Below are 25,303 nucleotides of genomic sequence, written 5' to 3'. Positions count from 1 at the left end.
CAAGCAAGTTTATGGCATGTAAGGAAGAGCACAGTTTTAGACAAAATGTTATAGCTGTGAAGAGAGAAGTGCAATTAGTTTGCTGGAAGAAAATTAAAATATTACTCAGACCAGCTTAATTTGTAAATGTGCTTCTTCTTGGATCATTCACAAAGGTGAAGGGGCCCAATACATAACTAAGAGTACTGCCAAAGCTCAGCACTTAGGCCACCAGCACACGTTCCTCAGGAATAGATGCATTGTCGTCCCACTCTGCAAATTACCAATAAACCCTGAGGCACGTTTACGATTATTTCAAGCAATGACAAAGGGAACTTTCTGCTCTGCGTTGCATGAAAGGGATAAACCAGATATGCTCTATATTAAAAAAAGTAAGGAGCATTTCTGCTCTCCTCTGATGTTGGTTCACTGAGTGCTGCCTAGCGCCAAAATAGGCACCCTAGCACCATAATGCAAGGCTGCCCGTGTTACGGGCAGAATTGCTTTTGTGCAAGAAAGGACATCTTCCAGTAAAAGGCAAACCATTAGAGGCATATTCCTTTTACTGTGTATGCTGCAGAATGGTGCTTTCTATGTGGGCTGCAAAATGCAGCATATATGACAAGAACTGCAGTCTGGCTCTTACACATCTCAGTATCTCGTTGTTACATCATGTTGTATAGTTGCACCATTTTGGTGCAACACAATTTCGCAAGACTTTCTAAATAAGTGTGTTGATCAAAATAAATAGGGGGATGCATGGGAAAACCTTCCTGATGCAATTGCAAAGCATTTGTGTTATTTAGTATTTATTGAACAATACAAGGCTTTATGTGACTTAGTAAGTTCGAAAAATGATTTCGCATCAGGGCTTCACAGCAAAAGTGGTGCAACCCTGACACAAAATCTTAGTAAATCTGGGCAAAAGTATTGGTAATAACCTGATATGGGAATGCTGAAGGATTCCACGCTTGCCTTCAATGTCACTCCTCCTAAATACTGTACCTGGTCCCTGTAGTAATTTCCTTGTGCACTTTTTAATTCCATCAGCTTTAATGTGGTGTAAGTGCTGGAAGTCGGGCTTCTGACAATTGCAATTCAACTGTAAATAACACTTGTAGCTGATATTGTAATTTTACACCACCAATGATGAGGGCTTTATTTGTATATGAAAAGTAGACGAGCACAGCACATGCACAGCTACTGCTCTTGCATCTCCATGTCTCCTTTGTGAACTGTTGACTTGAATAGCACTGGGCATCAAATGTAGTGTTGCTCCTGTAAAATGGTTTATTTGCTATAGACCTAACTGTATGACACGATCTATGAGTTGTTGTGTGAGTGTTTTTATATATTTATGAATGGGTGAGTAAGTCTCTTTCTGGGCATTTGAGCTGACATTGAGGCTAGGTATGTGTAAGGTTGCTTAACAATGAGTTGCTCTAGAATTGTATATTGTACATGTGTTGTTTTGCTGCATGCACTAGTTGGCATAAAGAAAGTTTTAGAGGCCCATACATGAAGTGCTGCTCAGAAAGACTGTTTTATTATGTACTCTGGGACTTGCCACCCTATTCATGCTATTTTTAAGAGGACTACTACAAGTCACAAAAATTGAAAAAAAACAGACCCATACATAATACATGAATCTGTGAAATTTGGCAGCTGTTCATTAGATACCATTTAGGCTGGGTGTTGGTAAGTTACAGGGCAGGTTTGCATGTGCTTTGTAGTGTAGCTCCTATTTTCCCAATAGGCTCTGCGCATTGGAATAGTACCTACAGCAGTAAAGGCCTAGGCCAGACGTTAACTAGGTCTACTACTGTCGATACTAGACTTAATTTTTGGGTTTGCCAGCTAAGCTCAGAGTTCGCTAGAAACTTTCTCGAATGTTCAAGGAAGGATTAACTCCCCTGATTAGACAAGAAGGGATTTAGTTTCTGACAACCATAGAACATGACAACTTTGCTCTCCCCTAATCAAGAGTCAATCTCATGAGTCGTGTGAGCACAAGGCAATTATTTTACTCAGTCAGTACGTGCATTCTTAGTCTCATCAGAATGTAGAGAAAAGGAAGAGACGGGCGTGTTCAATAAAAGATGTTATTTATTGATCAGTCTCTTTTCTCGTACAAGAGAAATGGATCGATATTATTGCAATACTTATAGTTAAGTAAAGTGCATACATTAGAAGCAATAGTATAAAATAATACTGTAAAAACATTGATATGGTTTCTGAGCCATATGATGTTTAAAATGATTAAAATATATTTACATACACATATACATTTGACTAAACGTACTCAACTGGTGTTTTTAAATACGCCTACCCCGTGTACCTGACCTAAGTCTAATGCGTGGGCGGGAATAGAAAGTTACAGTTTAAGTTAAGTTTGTTTTTGCCAAGTGAATAACTAAAGAATTCTCTGTGAGGGGTTATTCAGTTCTGTACCTGGAATTTAGGATGAATGAGGAATGGTATCTCTTTCTCTGCTCTCGATATTCCAGGCTGCCTGCGAGGGCTGCCCAGAAGCGCCGGTGCTGGGTCTCTCGGCTTGAGATAGCAGCGCGTCTCTCAGTGCGTCAGGAAGGCGGGGCTGCTGCCTGCGGGGTCTGCTTCTGCTCTCGGCTTCGGCAAGTATGGCTGCTCCGTCTTGTCACCACGCGTGTGTTTGCATAGGGCAAGGTCGGCAATATTTATACCTTAAAGGTGCCGAGATTGACGTAAGGATGGACATAGGTACGTCAATAAAGATGTCATACGACTTGCTCGTTAGCACATTCTTTTGCAAAAGTTCTCTGTGAAATCAAAACAATGGCCGCACGGATTTTCCAGGTTGTCATAGGTTTGATTTGTTATGAGAACGTCGTATGCCTTATCAGGGGCTGGAGGAATGTCGCTTGTCTAATTAGATCTCAAGCGTTATGACCTAATCAGATAACACGTTCCTGTGCCGTAGTGTGACTGCGTCAGATAACGGTATCTGCATCATGGGGGATTTCTTGCCTCATGGGCTGACTGTTAGTTAACTAGCTAGGTAGTTTAACCAGAATAGGGTCAGGAATAGGGGGATCGATTCAGAACCTATAGAAATACACGACACCCACTCCACGCTAACTATGGTCATATCTACTAATCTATGCATAGTATAACATAGTACAACATACTATAGAGTATAGTGTATACCTTACCACCCCAAAATACATAAATGCATTTCGAAATTTTCAAATATACTGAAAAATTGCAGTCATATATATTGTATGCACTTAAGCTATGAATTAAATGCAAAAGTAAACACGCATTGTTATGCATTATTGCTTTTTGGTATATGAGAAATACACATGAAATGGCTCTTAATATAGCTATACAGAAAGGAAGGTCGAGACCATTTCATCACAAAATAAAATATTTGTGAACATACCAGCGGGCAGCTAAAGTCTATATAAAGTATCTAAAATAGAAATCTTAGTTCTCTAGGAATAGTTTCTTACTTTAAGCAGAAGATCAGTGTCCCGGGGAAAAAATATATAGAAAAATATTTTAAGGGCTTGCTGAAAAAAGTTGCTGTCCGTGAACTGGATTGTAATTGTTCATGTGACTTTATTTTTAAAGGTTGAAGGCCGAATTCAGGGAACGCCGTGTGCGAGTTTACTCAAAAGTCTCTATTTCTGTTCCGGAGAGAACATCATATCATTCAGGCTTTCGAAAAAACTGTCAACAGCTTCATGGGAAAGTTCCACTAAGTCGGAAATAGGGGTAACCATGCATTTGTGCGCATGATTGTCTCCATTGACATTCTGATTTGCATTGCTGACAGAAGGTCGTACCTGTTCGATGCTGCTTTCATCTTGAACTTCACTACTCTTCAATCGTAGTGGTGAAGATTCCAGGAATGCCGTCATCAGAATTGGCAGCCTTTGAGGGCAGCACAGTGCGTGAACCTTGGTAGGAACCAACAGTGTATCTGCATCCACCGGCGCATCCGATTGTAGCGTCAGACAGGTGTCTAACACGCATTCTTCTCCGCATAGCAGACACCTTAGTACAGGTAAAACACACCTTTGCCACATTGGTCGAAATGATAGAAACCAAGTCATGTTTAGGTCTCTAAGCCGGGAGAGTCCCAGGATTTTTGATATCCGGTCCCGGTATCCAATGGCTAGGATCGTATCTTCCATTGTCGCGAGAGTTTGATCTGTGACATGGGTTGCCATAACGAAAAATAAGGACTAGGAATAGGATTCCTGCAATTAGTCCCAGGATCAGGGGAAGTCCGCCAAAAATCGAATGGACGAAATCTGGAAAAATACCCAGTATGGCTTTGAATGGTGTTAATGCCATCGAAAATACTGTCTTAAATACCTTTGAGACCCCAGTGGTATCAGAAATATTTAAGATTTCGCTCAGGATTTCCGCGAAATGTACGGGGGAATTAGTTGATAATAATGTATGTATCTCTGCAGTCGTCCTTGCGACTTGTAGATCATACGTTTCTTTAGATGACGTGAGCCTTGTAGGCGTCTGAAGAAGCACTGTTTTCATTCTGCTTAAAGTGTCTATTCGAATAGAAGTAATTTTCAAACCGGGCCATGCCCTTGCCTCCCTGTCTGGTAAGGAGCTGGGGAACAAAGAACGTCCACAGCACTTGACCTTCGCCGTCGTGGTGACGAGATAAGGAGTCCCGGGCATAAGACTACAACATCTGCGGTCTACAATAAGAATGTAACTCCCATTATAGAGTCTTTGAAAGAATGGTTCTATTTCAGTTGCAGGTGCGCCTTGCTGGTGACATGAAAGGTTGTATGAATTCCCTTCACAGGCTCCATGCAAACTAATTCCGTTACACAGAAGCGTGCCGCTTAGTGACATAGCACAATTGTTGCCACTAAGAAACACTTTCTGTCCTTTATTACTGACACATGCATGTGAATAGGGCAGGTTCCAAGTTGTTTTAAGGTACCCCTTTCCCAATTTCTCGTACATGCCAGCCTGTATATATTTTTGGCAGTATTGAAACCTGAAGGTTGAGATTGGAATATTTATGATTCCGTGGATTATCCATTCACTGACAGGTCGTTCTGACATTGTCATTGGTAATCTTTCTAGTTTTTCAATGCTCAAGATTGTATAATCAGCACCCTTTTGCGCCATACCGATTTGTCTATCAGTAAGGTTAAAGATTTGGAATAGTGACGTTGTGTTGATTAAACGCCAAGGCACATAGCCTGAACGCAGATTTTGTAACGTCCAGCCAAGCTGTACAATAGAACGCAATTGCGACTGACCATGTTGTAATAACAGTAAGTCTTGCGATAATATGTCGATTGCTGAAGACACAATGCTGTCCAATGAAAAAATTCTGGAGGACAGAGTCATTAACCCATTGTCCACTACAGAAAGTGATTTTTCCAAATTAATACGATCAATTTCACGTATTCTCTCTGCTGTTTCAATTTGAGTAACCTTCCAGGCCTCATTGTATGCTGCATATACAGAGGCTGCTATGAAACGCTTATGACGCTGTTTGCGTGGTCCCAGTATGAAATCACGCAAGTCAGCACCATCAGTAAGTAAAGTTAGGTGTTGCTTAATTTCAGGCAGTGTGGAAGTTTGTAGCCATTGAAGGCATAATTTGCCCACACTGTATGTTGTTATGATCCCTGGGTGATGTCTTTGGGGATATCTAGGGTCTGGCCTGGTCATTTTGAAACCCTGTGTTTTATTCAGGAATCTATCTTGACAGTTATTTGTATCTGTGGGCCAGATCAACCATTGTTTCCAATCAGGATGTGTTCTGTTTTGGTTAAGTATATGGTTTACGTCTATCTCTTCATCTGTATCAGAGCTATTGCTAAACATTGTTGGCTTTGGAATAGACGGGTTATTTAAATCTTTGATTTTGGCTAAGCCAAGACAGGTGGTTTGTTGAACAGTGTCATTTAAAAATATCATTTGTTCTGGGATCATGCAGGCTCTAAACAAAGCTTCTATACCCTGTACTTGCCATTCTTTTGTACCCCAAACACTTTTCAAATCAACATTTTTGTCCCAATAATCAAATCCAAAAGTATTCATTGTTTCAAAGAATGAATCTGAATATATCAATTTCGTGTTGGTTATCATGGTTTTCATCCCTGTCTTGTTTGACAATTTGTAATAAAATGTTTCAGCATTAGTTATGTTAAAACCTGAAAAATATGAATATTTGTCATAAACGGTTCTAGAGCTCCCTTTTGGAGGTGTAGCACAATGTTCCCATTGATTATAATTTAAAACATTTCTAGGTTGTGCAGATTTATGCAAGAAATGGTTACCATAATGGTTATAGCAATACATACTATCATAATTTGTAGAACCTTGCAAATAATCATGTTTTGTAAATTTAGCAGACATTACTAAGTCAGACATCATATTGTTTATACTTTCAAAGTCCCAATCATCAGCAAATGAGTTTGGTTTTGCAAAGTCACTCAAGGAGATCTTGATTTGGTGTGGATATTTCAGGATCTCGACCGGACCATAAATTTCATAGTCAGTGTTGTCCCAGGCTACCCCACCAGGTATCGGATTGGCTGTGAAGTTGGCTGAAGAAAGTTCTGGAAAAAGTTCTCTTTTCTCGACGTGTGAAGATGTGTGTGGTTTGAGGACCAAGTTGATGTTCTGACTTGCTGTGTCCATTTTAGCACATTTTCCCTCAATGAAGCGTCCCAAGGTAAATACCATGATGAGCCAAAGTATGAGGATAAATGCACCAAAACCCACCCAAAATTCAATCCATGGAGAAACCAGATATGTTTCTTTCAGTTGTTTCAAAAGTTCCTTAGCTTTGTCTTTAAAGGATTTTGATGATGGCTGTGTCTTTTGTTCGCTGAAACCTTCAGAGGAATCATCGAAGTTGATGAAGTAACCAGATGCAGTTCTGTCAATTGTTCCAATTGGTTCAGGATTTTTGTTTCTTGCATTTTCACTTGGAACTTCATTGTAGATTGGTGTGTCTCTGCTAAATGTCTTTATTTGGGTTTTCAGAGGTCTGAGTTCTATTGCATTGTTGCATAGTCCTTGTTGTTCTTCTTTAGGCGTTTCGAATGTGATGAGCCTCTTTGTTAGGACCTCTGTACTGGTAGCAAACCTTGGTGTTCTGCTACTTATTGGGAGTCCACTTGGCCTACCGTTTGTTATCGGCCACATGTTGTGGTTTTACCAGGTCGATGGATACAACTCGGTTCTCCTTTTTTCCAGCAAGTGGCGGTAGTACAACTGATCTTGTCCCGTTGACAGACAAGACAGGAACTGCTTTTCTGTAAGAAGGCCCAAATTCCTTCTTTACCGCGATCTTCTCCCTGACTAGATCCCCGACTTTTGGAATCCAGACAGGTCTTGCTGGGACAGGTGGTGATTCTTCAGTGGTTGTTGGCTGTTGTTTCAACTGTATGTTGCTCAGGTCTTTTCTTGTTTTGTTTAAGTCCTGCAAAATAGCCAAACGGTCTTTGACATCAAAGGTTTTTTCTATTACCACTGAAGTCTGACTATCAAGGTCAGAGATCAACATCCTAGTTCCGAATAATAATTCGTACGGACTGAATCCCTTCAGAGAATTTCTTGGCAAGTTATTTAGACTACGTTGGACACTTTTTAGATGTTTGACCCACCCAGCTCCCGAACCTAATATCCTTTCTACTATAGATTGCTTTCTGCCTTGGTTTTTTCTTTACACCATCCCATACCCTCAGGAAGGAAGTGAGAAGATTCCCGCTGGGCTGTGCTCATTTGGCCATGTTTCCCCCCCAGGCTGGATTGCCTGAGTGAAAGAAATGGTCGAACGTAGCATGCTCTTAGCGTATATGCCATTTAGACTCGCAAATCTTGTATAACAGTCCGGACGTCAGCCGAGTGCTGTGGATCTACATGATAAGTGGAACTAGCCTGTGTATGTTAATCGCAAGCCATTCTTTTTGTTGGTAATATTATCTGCCTTGCTACGACGAGGTATTAAACTGCTTCTCTCCCCACTGCGATCTCTGTTGCAGTTTGGGCAGTTTTTTACAAACATGGTGTAGTGCAGGCTCATGCCTGGCCACCAGTACCGTGATTGTAATTCTTCCAGAGAATCTTTTAATTTAAGGTGTCTGAGACCCTCGCCTATGTGTACGTCTGCGATTAACAAGTTTCTCCTGTCCATGTTTGGAATCACTCTATCCCCCACTCCAGGGATTCGAGCAAAAGGGACGGAGTTTGCATCGATTATGTATGTATAATTGAGTGGATAGTTGATCGGTAACGCTGAGCAGTCGCCTTTTGATGACATTTTCACCGCCAGCAATGTTTCGCCGTCAATGTATTTTAATGTACGCTTTTTTCGATCTACGGGAGCCGGTTTACTGGCTGCCGCTGCGGCTGTTTCAGCCAATGAATTCCCTACAACGTGAACGCCATCACGCTGGTGACTCAGTGAGTGTGTCACGTGAGTCTTTGGTAGTTCTTTTTTCAAAAGAGCTACTTGTTCCCAGAGCAGTCTCTGCTTTATTGGTGCATCTGTGTCATCTTTGTAACCGTTCTGAATCCATGTCTGCAAATCCTTGTTATATGCTTTGACGCAGAAATATGAATCTGACACTACAAGTGTCGGGAATTCGCGATCCGCATTATCTAGCGCCATTTTCAAAGCTATTATTTCAGTTTGTAGTTCTGAATTAGTTTCTACTGAGTGTGATTTTGTTAATAGAGGTCTTAGTTTACCTCCGCGCCACACTTCTTTTGTAATCTCACATGTGGGGTTGTATGCATGTTCTCCCCAAACGGAGGGTTGAGCATGTCCGTCTGTATAGATTACACAGGCGTAATGTTGTAGAGGAAGAATGTCGATTGGCAGAGGATACGTCTTTTCATATTTTAGATTTTTTAATTCTTCTAGTTCTGGATCAAAGAAGTAGTATACTTTGTCCATTGTGATTGAATTCACCCATTGTATCCATACCGGATTCAATGTTGTTGTTGGTAAATTACACGGTGTTGTTAGTGCCTCAAAGGCTGATTCTGCTGTTCTGACTGTGATATGTCTACCGTCAGCTATGTCTTTTTCTCTAGCTATTGCGGTTTGAACTGCACGAATGATTTTCCCTGTATTACTGAATTTCTGTTCAGCTTCTGTGTACAAGTGTGATTTGAATGCAATTGGTACCTTTTCTCCCTCATTAGAGGTCAGGTATGTGAATCCGCATCTCCCTGGGATGACTCGGATCACAAGGTTGCGTGTATTATCACGGGTTTCTAATTTTGTCTTAATTAGCATGTCTGTTTGTAGGGATCTCAAAATTTCTGTGTGTGTTTGAGTCCAACTGGATCTTTTAAAGTCTGGTTTAATTAGATCGTAAAGGGGTTTCACCCTTTCTGCGTAATTTGCAATGTATGTTCTTCCAAAATTTAGGAAGCCTAAAATTGACTGTAGGTTTTTTAGTGTTTTAGGAGCTTGGATAACGGCACATTTCTCTAGGAAATTGTCTGCCAGGCTTTTACCTTCACTTGATAGCTCATATCCTAAGAATAGGACAGTCAGATGGGCAATTCTGGATTTTTTGAAGTTGAATTTGTAACCCTCTGCAGCGAAACCAAGTATTATGGTGTTCACTCTTTTCAAGTGAGTCTCCAAGTCATCATCTGTTAAGTAAATGTCATCGACATAAGATAATGCTTCATCATCATATAGTTGTAGTAATTCTGTTACTCTCGCTGAGAATACCCCCGGGCTGTTCTTGTACCCCTGGGCTAACCGACAGAATTGTTTTTGAGTGCCATTTACTGAGAAAGCTGTTAAATATCTGCTCTCTGGTGCTATGTTTTGACAAAAGAATCCGTTGGAGATGTCCAAGGTAGTTTTGTATTTTTTGCGCACTATGTTATTCATTAGTGCAGCACTGTGTGAGTTTTGCACTGCAAAAGTTTTGCAACATGTGTTAAGGTGTCGGTAATCCAAAACTAGGCGATATGAATTGTCTGGTTTGGAGACCGGAAACAAAGGATTGTTCATTTGTGAGGTGCAAGTTTCAATCACCCCCTGGTATTCTAGCTGATCTAGTATTTCATTTACTTGTTTTTTAGCTTCTTGCTTAATTGGGTACTGCCTTTGTGCAGTTGGTTGTGAATTTAACTGGATTTTGTGAGGAGGAGAATCCTCATCCCATCCTACATGATTTTTATATAAAGCAGGTGCTAAGGCCACTGCCCACTTTCTAGCAAGTGTGTATTTTTTATGAATCGGGATTTGATTCGAGAAGGCAGGCATAATTACTTCTTCGCCATGAGGGCACTCCCTGACAAACTCTGGTGGCCAGTCTTTTTCAGCTAGAAGGATGTCATAACCCTTGGAGAGGTTATCCCAAAATAGTCCCCTTATTTTCCTAGTCTTATCTCCCTCTATATGTAATGTTATCTCGTATATTTTGTGGGGCTTGCTAACTCTGGTATCTGCAGTTTCCACTTGAAGGTATTCATTCGTGTCCACTGTTTCCAGAGGATTCATAAGGACTTTGCGAGCTATGCTCACCTCTGCTGCGCTGTCTAGCATTGTCTGAGCCCATTCTCCGTTTTTCAGTTGTGTCCTCAGTATTCTCGGCATTTTTAACTACCTTGATACTGGCTACCTTCTTTTTTGGAAATTGTAATTTCTTTTTAAGTTGAGCAGGTTCCTTGTCTTTGGACTTGGCGTGCTCTTCTGATCGTCCTCTTCTTTCCGATTTCTGCGAGGAATTCTGAAAAGATTGAGAGGGACGTGTATCAATGTCTTGATATCTATCAGGTTTTTTAATATTATCCCTATTTCTAAGGTTATATCTATTCCCAGAGGGGTCACTCTGGGGTGACCTTTGTCTCGGGTTTGGAGATTTCTCTCTTCGCCTAGGAGACCTTCCTCTGGACTGGAATTTCTTTTCTTTAGGATTGGATTGTTTGTTCCCATCCCAGTTCTTTTTTGGTGAATTATTATTATTATTAAAAAACATTTTTTCTGGACTTGTAGTCAGTTGCGGTTTTACTGGTATTCCACCTAGACTATCTCTGCCTAGTTCTTCATAGGATTTTTCTATGATTCTGGCAATTTCAGCTGGTTGGTCTGCTATATCTGTTTCTTTTAACCTCTGGCGGATCGCCACGTTTGCTGCTTCACCTTTTATGTTGGCTAGTAATATAGCCGAAACCTGTTTGAAGTCTTTTAGTAATTTCATACCAAGAGTTAAAGCAGGTTCTGGACCGTATTCATCTTGAATTTGTTTTAGCACATCTGGTATCACCGAAATGGATGGGACACCGTGCGTTTTTGTGTAGATGGAAGCAAAGACTGTACCCCAAGTGTCACAGTCCTCAATGTGTGGTGCGATTCCCATTGGGAGACATATAGTCAGAATCCTGTGTTTTTCTAATGGGGTGGTGTCAGGAAACACCGCCTCTATTTGGGTAATTTTCTGTGCCAACCAGAATGGTATTTGTTCCCGTTTAGCTGGAACTTTACCTAGGCAGGATTGGATGTTCTGTGGTGTAATTTTATTTGTGTTCCCCTGGTGAGGGGTCAGCTGTGGTAGTTTAATCGCTGGCTGAATTGTTGAAGTCCGCATTACATACTGAACTAATTGTCTGTGAATTTTTAGTAGTTGTTTTAGCTGTATTAACAGCTCTGCTGCAGGCATTCTTTCGATGTCTGGATGTGGTGTGTATCCGGCTAGGACCGGCCACGTTGCTCCTGGTCTTCCTAAAGGACCGAGCCTTGTAATGTGATTGTTATGTTTTAGGGCGCCATCAAATAAGAGCAAATGCTCTTGGAATTTGAGTGGTACTTCCACCTCCTCGAAAGGAGTGTAAATGTCGGGTGGAACCTCTATTTTGTAATAGTGGAAGTACTTTGTTACAGCATTTGCTGCTGGAAAATGTATCCATGTATAGTATACCTCTGTCTGCCGATATTCGTGTGCCTCAATTACGAATATGACTGTGCCACCTCTAGGTGTCAGTCCATTTTCTATAAGTTTTAAGGTTATAGATCTCCTTTTGGCGACCTGGATGAGTATTATATCCGGGTCTGCTGTTTGCATGGTAGCATCAGCATCTGCTATTTCAGTAGCTAATCTAATTGCCTCTCTTTCATCATCACTCTCTGCCATTTTACAGACAGGATGGTATTATGGTTGTTTGCAGATCAGGTTTCTTATGGAAACAGAGATTAGATGCACAATATTCTGGAACTGTTTTATCCTTCAACGTTGACTAGACCAAGAACCATACATAGGAGTTCCCTCCTGCGAGGTTTTGGAGGATATAATAACCTTTCACCCACTCCAGACGTCTTTGGAGTATTTGGGAAAAGGGGTCTGAGTGAGAAAGCACGACTGAGTTACTCTAAATGTCTTACGTTAGTTTTATCGCCCTTTCCAAACGCGTTGGGCGCCATGTAGTGTAGCTCCTATTTTCCCAATAGGCTCTGCGCATTGGAATAGTACCTACAGCAGTAAAGGCCTAGGCCAGACGTTAACTAGGTCTACTACTGTCGATACTAGACTTAATTTTTGGGTTTGCCAGCTAAGCTCAGAGTTCGCTAGAAACTTTCTCGAATGTTCAAGGAAGGATTAACTCCCCTGATTAGACAAGAAGGGATTTAGTTTCTGACAACCATAGAACATGACAACTTTGCTCTCCCCTAATCAAGAGTCAATCTCATGAGTCGTGTGAGCACAAGGCAATTATTTTACTCAGTCAGTACGTGCATTCTTAGTCTCATCAGAATGTAGAGAAAAGGAAGAGACGGGCGTGTTCAATAAAAGATGTTATTTATTGATCAGTCTCTTTTCTCGTACAAGAGAAATGGATCGATATTATTGCAATACTTATAGTTAAGTAAAGTGCATACATTAGAAGCAATAGTATAAAATAATCCGGTAAAAACATTGATATGGTTTCTGAGCCATATGATGTTTAAAATGATTTAAATATATTTACATACACATATACATTTGACTAAACGTACTCAACTGGTGTTTCTAAATACGCCTACCCCGTGTACCTGACCTAAGTCTAATGCGTGGGCGGGAATAGAAAGTTACAGTTTAAGTTAAGTTTGTTTTTGCCAAGTGAATAACTAAAGAATTCTCTGTGAGGGGTTATTCAGTTCTGTACCTGGAATTTAGGATGAATGAGGAATGGTATCTCTTTCTCTGCTCTCGATATTCCAGGCTGCCTGCGAGGGCTGCCCAGAAGCGCCGGTGCTGGGTCTCTCGGCTTGAGATAGCAGCGCGTCTCTCAGCGCGTCAGGAAGGCGGGGCTGCTGCCTGCGGGGTCTGCTTCTGCTCTCGGCTTCGGCAAGTATGGCTGCTCCGTCTTGTCACCACGCGTGTGTTTGCATAGGGCAAGGTCGGCAATATTTATACCTTAAAGGTGCCGAGATTGACGTAAGGATGGACATAGGTACGTCAATAAAGATGTCATACGACTTGCTCGTTAGCACATTCTTTTGCAAAAGTTCTCTGTGAAATCAAAACAATGGCCGCACGGATTTTCCAGGTTGTCATAGGTTTGATTTGTTATGAGAACGTCGTATGCCTTATCAGGGGCTGGAGGAATGTCGCTTGTCTAATTAGACCTCAAGCGTTATGACCTAATCAGATAACACGTTCCTGTGCCGTAGTGTGACTGCGTCAGATAACGGTATCTGCATCATGGGGGATTTCTTGCCTCATGGGCTGACTGTTAGTTAACTAGCTAGGTAGTTTAACCAGAATAGGGTCAGGAATAGGGGGATCGATTCAGAACCTATAGAAATACACGACAGCTTAGGTGGTAAGACATGCCATTTGTGTTGTTTGAGACTCCTAGGTAACTCTGGACTTATAATGCCAGCTTGAATTGGCATGAAAAAGCCCTATGCCAAGTCTTAAACTCACATTTTAGTGCACATAACTCACATTTGAGATAGGCTGCAGGTATGCCATAATGCATGGTGGTTTGTATTTAAATGGTAAGAGATCTCATTTACAGTTTCACTAAAGTATTTGTGCACTTAAGACTCCCTATGGCTAGCATACCACCCATAATGCAAGTGATATACATGTTCTCAAAAGAACAGAGACTCTCTCCTATGCAATCAGACAGCGCAGAGGCAGTTATGCATTCACTCACATGCTCAGATACTAGTTATGTTCAAGCACTATCAAGGGCCCTTGCAGTCACAGTTACATACCTCTGCATTCACCAACAGAGGCACTGAGCTATTTGTTCAACAGCTAATATACAGATTTAGTGAGCCATAGTAAGAGATGTCCTTTTCAGCTTCAATAACTTATTTGTGCACTTGGAGACCCTTATGCTAGTAGTACATAGAGTATACCATTGACAATTCAAGTGACATTCATGTTCTGAAAAGCATACAGTCTCTCCCTCACGCAGTCAGACAGTGCTGAGGCAGTTAGACATTCATTCACATGCTCGGAAACTAGTTATGTATCCAGCACTAGCAAAGGCAGTTGCAGACACACTTCCATACCTCTGTATTTGCCGACACAGGCAGTGAGCTATGTGTGCAGATACTTACATAGACATTTAGTCAGCCATTGAGTTATTTAAACAGACAGTCAGTTACTGATACACTTGAACATCTGATGGCACTTCTACAGGACTACTCCTCAATTTACTTAGATATGCAGCCATGTACAGATATAACAGATATAACCTAGTCACACACCTAGTCAAGTAGTCCTTTAAACATGGGTCAGGCCTACTACTACAGACGGTATCTCTACATTGTTTGATCGGTCAGGCCTACTACTGCAGAGGGTATCTCTGTGTTTTTAGATGAGGCTTACAACTGCAAAAGTTATCTTTACTCTTTTAATACCAGCTTGACTTAATATGAGAATCCCTTCGCCTAGTCATAATCTCAATTTTTAGTGCACATATTCACCTCTGAGATAGGCTGTAGGTATGCTATAGTCCACTGTGGTTTATATTTAAATGGCACAATATGTCCTTTTCACTATTACTAAGTTATTCATGTATATGCAGGCCCCTATGGCAAGTACTACACAGAGTTTATCACCCTAAATGCAAGGAACATACATCATATGAGAAGCATAGAGTATCTGTCTCACATAGTCAGACAGTGCAGAGGCCCTTCCGCATTCACTCACATACTCAGAAACTTGTTATGTATCCAGCACTAACAACGGCAGTTGCGGATACAGTTACATACTTCTGTATTCACCATCACCTGAACTGAGATATTCGTCAGCCATTTACATAATAATTTAGAGAGCCATACAGTTAGTAAAACAGACAGTCATGTACTGGCATACTTACTTAAACACTTGATGGCACTTCTATAGACAGACAAGTTGTTTTTTAAACATGGGTGGATACACAGGAACATAGTAGTGGGTATGGTGGTATACCCAGTGAGAAAATAATGCATACACTGACAAAGACTGTTGTTACTCAGGTCAAAGAATGCATGGTGAAAGATGAGTATTTTTTCTACAGATATCTGATATTGTACATAACAAGCTTTTCATAGCTGTTATTTCAAAGCCATGATTTATAATTGAAAAATGTAGTTATTATTCCAAAGGAAATCAACAAATCCTTTTTATAAGACCCTTAGTATCCTTAAGAAATGATAACAATGTATGCACAGACATTGATACGTTCATATCAATATACCTTAAGAACTTCTCTGCACTTGAACCAGTTTCATATATACTTGGTTTACATGGTGGGAAACTTCCCCCTTTGTGTATTTTGGTAAGAAATGAAAGATAGAATGCTTTGGAATGATTTGTGATTAAGAATGCCCAGCAATATTTGTATCTGTTTTTATTCATTTTAGATCATTCTACTAATCACCCTCCAACTTATGCCTAGTGTGTTTTTTCTAGAATGTAAGAGGCTAGTGCAAGACACTATGGCCAGATGTACGTCCATTTTTTGCGGTCTTCAAATGGGAAATTGGCCTGTTTGTGACCGCAAAATAGGTCTCCCCTATGTGCAAACTCTATTTTGTGAGTCAGTAACCTATTAACAACTCACAAACTAGGGCTTGCGACTCGCTATTAGGAAGGGTGTGCCAAAGGAAACCCTTCCTAATGGCAAGTCGCACCTCAATGTACAATTGTTTTGCAGCTGCAATTGCAGTTGCTAAACACTTGCATTTTACCACCCATTACAAAAAGGTGGTAAGCCACTCACAGATGGGAAGGGGTGCCAAAGAGACCCTTTACCCTTTGTTACTGGCAGCTAAAACCGTTTTTGAGAGCAAGCAGTGATCCCAGGGACCACTGCCTGCTCTTAAAAAAAGAAACAGAAAAGTAAAATTTTTCTTTTTAAATGCATCTCTTTTTCCTTTAAGGAAAACGATCTGCAGTTTAAAAAAATGCTTTATTTAAAGAGCAGTCACAGACATGGTAGTCTGCTGACCCCAGCAGGCTACCAACCCTGGGACTGCTAGCCATTCCCAATAGGGGCGCAAATTGCATCAGCCTCATGAATATTAATGAGGCAGACAATTTGCCACCCATTTATGAATCGCAAACAGGGTCTGAGACATGATCGTAAATTCCATTTTGCGAGTTGCAAATTGCGAGTCACAAAAAGACACAATTTGTGGCTTGGAAATTGGAAGGGTCGTACATCTGGCCCAGAATTCTATGTAAACATTGCTGTTGCAAGACAAAAAAATAAATCCAAAAGAATTAAGAAGTTCATTCATCAATGTTTGGTTAAGATTGTTATTGATGCTCTTTGGCTGGCAGACACCAGGCACCTTGGGACTTTTTGTATGCCCCGTAATTTTATATGTGCATAAAAATGGATGGTAATTGATTTCATAGGAACTGAATCCTTCCCAATAGTCCTAAAATAACCTTGATCTCACCCCTTTGTAGTTATTGCAATGAGCAGGCAGGATTATCGTAATGAAAAGTGGACGTTATTAAGGATTTCACAAAGTGGCTGAACTTGGGGACCGCCTGAGCTGAACCATTGGCAGCAAGAAGGAGGACCCACCAGGAAGAAGTTCTGTCAAGAGCAGCATATGTGCCCTTCTCTCATTGGTTTGCGGCAGCAGGCTGCAAACCAGGCAGCAGGTGATCAGTCTGGATCACATTGAATTTACTGGGAAAATGGTCTCCTGTATAGTGAGCCTAAGGTTGCTGAGCCTGGGTCAGCCTGTGTGCTGTTGGTACCCCAGCGCTTCAGAGCCTTCCTGCTGGGTCTGGCTCATGATGTGTCCTTTGGCTGGGCATTTGGAGCCAGACAAGACCTTTGAAAGGCTGGTCACCCACTTTTACTGGCCCCAAATGCGCAACCACTCGGATACTAGTTGTAGGTCTTACCAGACTTGCCAGGCAAGTGGAAAGAGTGGGAAGAAGTGTAAGGCACCTCTCCAACCTTTCCCTGTAGTCAGCACCCCATTTGAGAGGGTGGATATTGACTGTGTGGGACCTCTGGATCCCAAGACAGCAATGGGCAACAGGTGTATCCTGGTCTTGATGGACAATGCCTCCCAGTACCCAAAAACCATCCCTCACTGGACTGTGACGGCCCCCATGGTGGGTTGTACATTGTTTGAGATTTTCTCCCGTGTGGAGTTACCCAGAGAGGTGGTGTGCGACCGTAGTACCAACTTCATATCTAACTATATGAAGTCCCTGTGGCAGGAGTGTGGTGTAAACTATAAGTTCACCACTCCATACCACCCCCAAGGTAATGGGCTGGTTGAGAGATTCAACCGGACCCTGAAGGGCATGATTATCTGTCTTGGTGAACCCATGAGGCGTAAGTAGGACGTCCTATTACCATGCCTTTTTGTTTTGCTTACAGAGAGGTACCACAGAAGTCCTTAGGGTTCAGTCCCTTTGAACTCCTGTATGGGCAACCTGCAAGAGGACCTCTAAGTCTGGTGAAAGAAGGCTGGGAGAAAGCTCCCAGTAAACCTCCCCAGGATGTACTTGCTGGCCTTCAGAAACCAGACTAAGTACTTCAGACAACTCGCTCAGGCGAATCTGGAAGCCAGCCAGGAGGAGATGAAACGGTGGTAAGATCAGAATGCCACTCTGATCGAGTTTCAACCTGGACAGAAAGTGTGGGTCATGGCCCCACTAGAGCCTTGTGCGGTCAGGATATGTGGACCGGACCATTTGAGGTGTTGGAGCGCAAGAGTAATGTCATCCACTTGGTGGACTTGCAGTCTCCTAGGAACAATGTGCAGGTCCTGCATGTGAACCACCTGAAGCCCCACTTGGAGAGGTCTGAAGTGGGCATGCGCCTAGCAGCAGATGCTGGAATGGAAGAGGAGACTGAGCCTGTTCCTGACCTCCTGTCTGCAAAGGAGCAAGATGGGTCAGTGGACGGTGTGATCCTCTCTCCCACCCTGACCCCTGAACAGTGGAGTGACTGCCGCCAACTTTGGGAAAGTTTTCTAATTTGTTCTCCCTGACCCCCGTGTTACTCAGTGATGCGTCCATGATGTGAACACTGGGGACAGTCCTCCGGTAAAACATAGGATTTGCAGAGTGACTGACAGTGTCAGACCTTGCATCAAGGAGGAGGTCTCCAACATATTAGTACTAGGGGTGATTGAGCCCTCAGACAGCCTTGGGCCAGCCCGGTGGTCTTCATGCTGCCGCACCCGGTGCCAGGCCAGAACTCAGGTATTGTGTGGACTACCGAGGGCTCAATTCAGTCACCAGGACTGACGCGCAACCCATCCCCAGAGCTGATGAGCTCATCGATCGGTTGGGGGCTGCCTGGTACCTCAGTACATTTGAATTAATGTCTGGGTACTGGCAGAACACTTTAACTGATGGGGCAAGAATCAGGTCAGCATTCTCCACACCAGATGGGCACTACCAATTCCGGGTAATGCCCTTTGGGATGAAGAATGACCCTGCCACCTTTCAGAGGTTGGTCAACCAGGTGTTGGATGGGCTGAAGAATTGCAGTGCCGCCTACCTGGATGACATTGCAGTGTTCAGTGGCACTTGAGAAGATCATCTGCACCACCCCTGGGAAGTCTTGAAGGCGCTGTGGAGGGCAGGCCTCATGATCAAGGCAAGCAAGTGCCAGGTCGGGCAGGGTTCTGTGGTGTACTTAGGACACCTGGTAGGGAGTGGCCAGGTGGAGCCCCTAGAGCCGAAGCTTGATACAATTCTGGCTTGGGAATGCCCCAAGACTCAGACAGAGGCGAGAGCCATTTTAGGTCTCACCGGGTATTACAGCAGATTTGTCAAGGGGTATAGTACTATTGTTGCCCACTTGCACGAGCTGACTTCCAGGAAGAAACCCAAGAAGTGAATTGGACTGATGCCTGCCAGAAGGCTTTTGATGCCCTGAAATCTGTCATGTGGACAGCACCCTTGCTTCAGGCACCCAACTTTTCAGACGAGTTAATTGTGCAGACAGATGCTTCAGATCATGGTGTGGGGGCTGTGCTCTCACAGCTGAATGAAGAGGCCTATACCAACCTGTAGCCTTCATTAGTAGGAGGTTACTTCCACAGGAACAGAAGTGGAGTGTGATTGACCATTAGACATTTGCTGTGGTCTGAGTGCTGAAGAAGCTGAGGCCCTACTTGTTTGGGACTCACTTCTGGGTTGAGGCAGACCACAGGCCCCTCAGATGGGTGATGCAACTGAGGGGTGAGAATCCAAAGCTGTTGAGGTGGTCCATTTCCCTACAGGGGATGGACTTTACAGTGGAACACCGCCTTGGTACAGAACATGCCAATACTGATGGTCTGTCCAGGTTTTTCTGCCTTAGTGAAGAGAACTCCAAGAGGGTGGGTAGGTCTCCCCACATTTCAGCTAGAGGGGACACGTGTTAGACCTGGCACCATTGGCTTTGGTCTCCCTTGCATTGTTTGCCTTTGTCTCCTGTATTATTGCTACATGTTGGACTCCATTTCGCTGGTCTAGAAGCTTTGGGCACTTTGCCACTGCTGTTCAGTGATAAAGTGCAAGAGCTCCCTTTGTAAATTACTGTTATGGATTGGTATTTCCATGTTTGCCTCTTTGATTTACTAGTCAGTCCCTAATACAGTACACTGTATGTGCCCAGGGTCTGTAAATCAAAAGCTGTTAGTGGGCCTCAGCACTGATTGTGCCACCCACAGATGCAGCCTATAGAATGTAACTCTGGCCTGCCATTGCCAAGCCTGTGTACAGAATGGGACTGCCATGTCGACTTGGCAAGTGCACATACCGTATTTTCCGGCGTATAAGACGACTTTTTAACCCCTTAAAATGTTCTGGAAAGTCGGGGGTCGTCTTATACGCCGGGTGCCAAAATTTACGGTATGTATTCATGCGTTTTTACATAGTGTGGACTACACCCGAAGGTGTCAGACCGCTTCTCTATAGGAAATGGTGCATTACAGGAGGAAAAAGTGACATGTGTGCAAGTAGAGGTACGGTATAATATTGCAATAAATGGAAGGCACTCAAACACAAGAACGAACGTTACGTAGGCGATGGTGGCACTGTGCAAGTTTCAAAAGCAAACAAAAAGTACCGTAAGAGGTTGGAAACAGAACAACACGATATCAGCCCCTCACCAGCCAGAGGCAACAGTACAGCCAATACTGCAAGATTGCCCCTAGTCTAAAGAGGGTGACTGACTGGCAATAAATGGAGGGCACTCAAACACAAGAACAAACGTTACGTAGGCGATGGTGGCACTGTGCAAGTATCAAAAGCAAACAAAAAGTACCGTAAGAGGTAGGAAACAGAACAACACGATATCAGCCCCTCGCCAGCCAGAGGCAACAGTGCGGCCAATACTGCAAGATTGCTCTAAAGAGGGTGACTGACTGGCAATAAATTCTCAAAATGGCTATGCAGGACTGTGTTGGACTGCGTTGGAAGTGGGGGTAGTCTTATACGGCGAGTATAGCACGAAACCTACATTTTATCAAGAAAAGTAGGGGGTCATCTTAGACGCCGAGTCGTCTTATATGCCGGAAAGTACGGTACTTGACAGCCCCTAAACCTTCCCCTTTCTACATAATAGTCACCCCTAAGGTAGGCCCAAGGTACCCCTGTGGGCATGGTGCGTTGTATGTGAAAGGTGGGACATGCCCTGATGTGTGTGGCATGTCCTTATAGGATAATACCACCAATTTTGTTTTTCACTATCGCAAGGCTACATGTTCCCATAGGACCAAATGGGGCATTTCTTTATAACATCTTATGAACATAACTGGGCCTGGGAACAAGGTAGAAAAATAAAGATTAGTATGCCAGAACTCAGAATGTTAAAGTGCATCTTTTAGTGAGGGTGATATTTACATTCTGTATTTGAAAATACCACTTTTAGAAAATAGCTATTTTCTTGCCTAACCATCCAGTGTGCCTCTGCTAGGTTTGTGTATTGCTTGTCTGGCTTTTGGATGACAGAGGGTGGAGAGGGGCAGTGGCTCCAGAAGTCTGATGAGTAAGGGCTGGGCCGAATAGGCCTAGTCGGCATTTGGAGTGATGGGAGGAGTAACACCTTCACCTAAATGCCTTCCTCAATGAGAATTCCCCCTGTGGTGTGTCTGGAGCCAGGGCTCACACTGACAATGAAGGTTCTTGTGCACTTGCACAGTGCCCCACATAACTGGTTTTGGCTGGGTACAGACACTCTCTGCCTTCCGGAGACAAATGATTGTTGGGTATAAAAAGAAGGGCCCAAACCCCAGACTCTTAGATCACTTCTGGGAAATCAAGAGGCACCTTTGAGAAGGAGAAAAGCATGATAAGCTGAGAAGGAATACGGCCCCTGTGCTGATTGCTGTCTGTGGTTCGCCTCCAGTGGCTGATTGGTGCCAAGGAAAGGAGGAAAAGGACTTTGCTGTTTGCTTTGTCACCTGCTCGAAGAAAAGATCTCCAAGGACTTGAAGCTGAGCTTGCCTCCTGTCCTGAGGTCTCAGGTACACAAAGACTTCACCACCTGCTCCTTTGAATTTCCCTGCTGGAAATGCCAACCTGCATAGAGGTGCCTGGTGCTGTTTAGGACCTCTAGAGACTGTTTGTCACTGGGAGCTCGAAAATCGACACAATACTGAAGAAATGTGTCACATCCGCACCTGTTTTCAGACACAACACTGAAGAAACCGTCGACGTAACTGCACTGATCCCAACGCAAGCCTGCTGTGCGGCTGCACGAAACCACGCATCATATTGAATCGATGCATCGAGGCGCCAATACTGTTGCATAGTTTGGGGCCGCAGTAAGAAACAGAGGCATCAACTCCCTACAAAGTAAGAAAAAAACGCATCACCTTCTCTCCGGTAAGGAACCTATGCATCAACTCTCCTGTACTGCAGAAAGGAACTGACGCATCACCTCCCCCGCATCAAGGAATCAACCCATCACTTTCCCTGAGTGTGAGGAACTGGCGTGTCACATTCCCTGCGGCCATTTTGTTTGCTTTGCGTGACGCATCAAAGGTACTTTTGAGAAATGTGTTGCATTTACAACTTGCAATGAACTGAACTAGTTCTACCATTTGAAAGCCTTATTTTTAATACTGTATTGTGGATTTTTGTTGTTTTGATTTAGATAAAGATTACTAAACAGGCGTGGTGTCTATTTGTAGTGTTTTCACTGGATTACGGTATGTGTTCAAAAATGCTTTACACACTGCCTCTGAGATAAGCCTGTCGGCTCGTGTTAAGCTACCAAGGCGATGAGCAGGGATTATTTTAGGAGTGTATCCCCCTTATCCTGACCAGAAGCAAGGATCCCTATTTGGACAAAGGTACCTTCCTCTGAAAACTAGAGACCCCCATTTCTAAAAATCTGTAAAAGCTTTTGATTTAAAAAAAATTCCATATTACTAGTAGACAAGACTGCAACATACTTAATACAACGAGCTGGTTTTCAACTATCCATAGGGGGTGCAATATAAATTATATGAAGCGAGGTGGCATCCAAATGTAATTATGTATTCAATGCTTCTCCTGTTCCTTTCAGCAACTAATACTGCAACAGAAGAAAAAATGACCAAGGAATACTTCTCGGGCAATGAGTGCTCACAACTCAAGATTTCCAAATTACAAGCAGCCACAACATCCAGTGATCTCAGACTTCCATACACACATATACTTTAAAAAGCACCACTTAGCACAATTAGTACATTTCTTCTCCTTGGAAGTAGAAAATCCGTCTGGGTATGCATCAAACACATTTGAAGGGGGAAACTTGGCCCTGAATTGGTACACACTAGCAGAGAAATGTCACTCAATCTATTAAAGCTCTTGTTGAGAGAAAATAAGCTTGTTTTGCCTATTATCCACAAGCAATTTTGGATGAATCGTTCCCTGCATCATTCCCTTGAAGACAACAGTCTGACCCAGTGTTGTGCCACTAATCAATAATCACATGGTATTCTGGAAAGAGCGGTTGGATAAGGGAAAGAAGCAGCTGTATCAGATACTGTCTGAAGGCAAGCTCAAGCAGACTGAGATGTATAAGCAGAATTCTCCATAGATAAGTAAAAGATCTATCCAACTGGGGCATTGCCTCCAAAACTCTGTCCATTGCTTCACACTGTACCTGACTCTCCAATACAACAATTTCGAAAAGGTGAAGTAATTTTGAATGTGACATACCTTGCCTATTCTAAAGCTTGACGGAAGACTCCTATTCTAAATTACTTCTGTTAGAACTGGGGGTCTCTAGTTGGCAGGGGTAGGTACCACTGTCCAAATAGGGACCCTTGCTTCTAGTCAGGGCAAGGAGATAACCCTCTGAGATAACCCCTGCTCACCCTCTAGGTAGCTTGGCACGAGCAGTCTAGGCTAGCCAGAGGCAATGCGTAAAGTATTTGTACCAACACTCACAGTAACACAGTGAAAACACCACAAACTGACTCCACAACAGTTTACAAAAATAAAGGTATTTTAATCTAAACTACACAAGACCAAAACGACAAAAATCCAACATACACAGTTCAAGAATATGGTTTCAAAAGAGATCTTAAGGTTGCGTTAAAATTCTTTAGATTGTGATAGAATTCTCTACGTTGCGATAGAATTCTCTACTGATGCGTGAAAAGCTCACAGTTGCATCAGGTTTACTCACAGTACCTTTTAGTTGCAACAAAGTTCCAAAAAGCAGAAGCTGGTGCGGTGGAAAACAAGCGATGTGTTGCTCCTGAGACCCTGGGGAGGCGATGCGACAGTCCCGCTGCAGCAGCGGGTGTGATGCGACGAATCCAGTCTGTATGGGGAGGAAGGCCAATTGTATGGATTCCTGTGTGTAGGTTCCGTAGGAAGTTTGTTCTCGCAAAGGCACGATGCGACGATCTCGTAGGGGCTGCGACGATCTCCGGGGTGACGATGCGCGATCCAGCAGTGATCCTTTTTCTCGCAGCTCCTCGATGCGATGATTCTGCGACGATGCTCGCATCGACGTGATGCGGTCCGCAAGCAAGCGGTGCGGCGATCTCACCCAGCGACGACAGGCTCTGTGACGACACTCGCAGCGATGTTCGACTTTCCCGCACCGGTCTGGTGCGTCCCACAAACGAAGGATGCGACGTCTCTGGCTGCGGCGTCAGGCGCTGCAACTATCTCGACCTCCGTAGCGGCGGGAAACTTCTCGCACTGTCGGGGATGCGCTCCGTAAGCGAGCGATGCGACACTTTTCAGTTTCAAAAGTCTCTCAAGCTTAGTTTCAAGCTTCCCAGCACAGGTACAACTTCCAGAGGCCCCGCAACTGGATCAAACACTCTAGGAAGGACAGAACTCTCTCAGCAGAGTTCAGGGAAGCTGGGGGTGAAGTCCTTTTGTTCCTGGGACTTCAGAACAGGGAGCCAGCTCTACTCAGGCCCTTGGAGATTCCTTCAAGACAGGGGACACAGCTCAGCAGCAAAGTCCTTCCCCTCTCCTTGGCAGCAAAGCAACAGGTCAGTCCAGCAGAGCAACAGCAGGACAGTCTTCCTTCTTCAGTTCAGCTTTCTCCTTGGCAGAGGTTCCTTCTTGATTCCAGGATGATCTAATTTTCTGTTGTCAGGGGTCCTGTACTTATACCCCTAAAGTCTTTGTTCTCTCTGTGCATGGGGGCCCTGAGCCCGGTCTGAACCAGTTCTGGGTGTTTCCTGAGTACTTTGTTTTGCTGGCTGCTTCTTTCCTTTCAGAGTGAGGGGCAGGGTCCTCAGCCACCCAGCAGGAGGTGGAGCCAGCATTGTGGAAGGCAGGCACAGCCCTATTCAGGCCCAGGTGCTAACTCCTCCCACCACTCCAGTTGCAAATGCAGTCATTCAGCCTAGGGCTGACTCATACAGCCTCCTGGGGAATCCCAGGCCCCTGTCACT

This window comes from Lissotriton helveticus, chromosome 3_1 (genome assembly GCF_964261635.1).
Source record: "Lissotriton helveticus chromosome 3_1, aLisHel1.1, whole genome shotgun sequence".
NCBI classification, from domain to species: Eukaryota; Metazoa; Chordata; class Amphibia; order Caudata; family Salamandridae; genus Lissotriton; species Lissotriton helveticus.
This window is presented reverse-complemented; position numbering follows the sequence as displayed.